Raw genomic sequence first — 2,934 nt, 5'->3', positions numbered from 1 at the left:
TCTGTCCCTGTTATTTTGCATAATCATGCCATGTTCGTCATGCTATATCTCTGCATCGGTAGCTTCGTTTCGTGCGTGTAATATGTCAAATTGTTCGTCTCAACGAGTACTTCATTTCATTCCATTGCATCATTTTCATTTGAGTCCATCTTGATGCCCGAAATGCTGTTGGAAGAGTGCATGTTGATGTTAATCTGCTGAAACTGTTATAATGAGCTCATTTGTCATTTTTGCCATGTTTGATGTGTGCATCCTATGAGGTTGATGTCTACATGTGTTTTGATCTATGTCATGCCATCTTTCCAGGGGTGTATGCCATGTATTTTTGTGATCAATGTGGTGACTAGCACAAGCATGCAAACTAGGCTTCGTGATATTGCTGATTTTAGTCCTTGTTCTGCTGTTATTTGATGCCACGTAAACTTGATGCTACAGAGAGATCCATGCATATTTTGAGATACTTCAGTAAGAGTGTTTTGAACATATGGTTATTGTCTATCCATTCATGCCCTTGTTTGCAATTATGGAGTAGTCTAGCATGTCATTTTGGTGCTCTATTTTTGCTTCAAAATGTTTCCTGGCAGATTGTTTACATGTTATTCAATTTGGCCAAGGTTGCTATATTTGATCCTTGCATGCTATGGACTTGTTCTTGACTTGGTTTGTTTCACAAACATGTCTTCTTGATGATGCTATGCTTACCTTGTCATGCAATGACTTGTGGTGAGTGAATCGAGCTTGCTAAGTAGGGTAGTTGTTGTTGTTTTCCTGAGAGATTATGTTATATTTTGTTGCTATGTAAACATGCTTCTACTAATCATTCTGTGCATAATCTGGAGATGTTCTATAAACATGTTTTGATCTACATGTCTTGCCCTATCCATTCATGCCCCTGGTTGCATTTATAGCTTGTTGTAGATTGTTCATATCTTGCTCCAAAGTTGCTTCATAATATTGCTATCAGCCTGTTAACATTAAGTTCACTAGTTCCCATGTGTTTTGCTAGTGTTCCATGCACCCTATGAACTTGCTCTTGCCATGCTTACCTTCATAAACATGTCTTCTTACTGTTGGTTGCCTTGTCATGCCATGTATTGCTCTGTGGTGAGTGGTTCAAGCTCACCAACATGCCTACTTATTGTTGTTTCTGCCATGTATGAATCTGTCATATAACTTGCCATGTTTACATGGATGCCATCATATTTTCCGTGCCCTTTTGGCTCATGGTCAGTAAGGGACTTTTGATCTATGCTTTTAGTAGATTCATGCAATGCCTTTGTTTGCCATGATATGTTCCTGTAACATGTTGTTTGATAGCTCTAAACATTGCAACCTGATGTTATTTCTGCTAAAGTCTGAAACTGTTATAATTTGCAATCTTCCCATGTCCTTTTGAGCATGTTCTAGTTGTTTCTGGAGGTAGCTCAGTGTTCATGTTTTGTTATGCTTTACCTGTACTTCATGCCCATGCCTTTTGTTATTATGTCGAGATGCTGTAGCATGTTGTTTTGATGCTTGCAAGATGCCAAGTTGCTGTTATGGACAGATTGTTGTTATGACTTGTATAGAGTGTATGTGTTGAACCGTTGCTCCGTTTTGAGTGTGCTCTATATGAAACTTGCTTGTTTTTGCATGTAGCTTCATATTATCATGTTGCATCCTTGTTGTGAGGTGTTTGCTTGATTTTTGTATGCATTTTGCATCAATGGCATGTTTAACTTGTTTTGCTCATATCTTCTAGGCCGTAGCTCCAAATCTAATGAACTTTATATGTAACTTGACTAGAATTTCATGTAGATCCTCTTGGTGCTCTTTAACTTGCTGTTTAACAACTTCAACTTAATGTTTATTCAGTTCTGGACCAATTTCGAAATTTGCATATGATGACTTACCGGAATTGTTATATGTTGTTTCCGGCCTCATTTAAACTTGCCTTGATGTGTTGTTCTTGTTTGCATCATCTCTTGACATGAGTAGCTTCATGTAGCTTTTCCATGCATCATGCTCGTTGTGCATCATGTCTTTTCTATGTGTGGTGTGTTTACCATGTTGTGTGCTTCTTCTCGATAGTTCTCGTTTCGTTGCGATCGTGAGGATTCGTTCGTCTTCGCTTGGTTCGTCTTCGTGGCTTCATCTTCTTCATGGACTCATTCTTCTTCCTAGCGGGATTTCAGGCAAGATGACCGCTACCCTGGATCTCACTACTATCATTGCTATGCTAGTTGCTTCGTTCTATCGCTATGCTGCGCTACCTATTACCTGTTTATCAAGCCATCCCAAATTGCCATGAACCTCTAACCTTTGACACCTTCCTAGCGAACCATTGATTGGCTATGTTACCGCTTTGCTCAGCCCCTCTTATAGCGTTGCTAGTTGTATGTGAAGTTGAAGATTTCTCCATGGTGGACAGGATTTTGGTTGGGATATCACAATATCTCTTATATTATTAATGCATCTATATATTTGGTAAAGGGTGGAAGGCTCGGCCTTATGCCTGGTGTTTTGTTCCACTCTTGCCGCCCTAGTTTCCGTCATACCGGTGTTATGTTCCCGGATTATGCGTTCCTTACGCGGTCGGGTGATTTATGGGACCCCCCTGACAGTTCGCTTTGAATAAAACTTGTCCAGCAAGGCCCAACCTTGGTTTTACCATTTGCCTCACCACCACCTATACCTTTCCCTTGGGTCGGCCAACCCGAGGTTCATCTTTATTTTAGCCCCCCGGGCCAGTGCTTCTCTAAGTGCTGGTCCGAACCGAGCGATGTCCGGCGCCCCCTGGGCAACCAGGGTCTATGCCAACCCGACGTCTGGCTCATCCGGTGTGCCCTGAGAACGAGATATGTGCAGCTCCTATCGGGATTTGTCGGCACAGCGGGAGGCTTTGCTGGTCTTGTTTTACCATTGTCGAAATGTCTTGTAAACCGGGATTCCGAG

The sequence above is a fragment of the Triticum dicoccoides genome, chromosome 3B (assembly GCF_002162155.2).
Source record: "Triticum dicoccoides isolate Atlit2015 ecotype Zavitan chromosome 3B, WEW_v2.0, whole genome shotgun sequence".
Lineage (NCBI taxonomy): Eukaryota > Viridiplantae > Streptophyta > Magnoliopsida > Poales > Poaceae > Triticum > Triticum dicoccoides.
Note: the sequence above shows the minus strand (reverse complement) of the source record.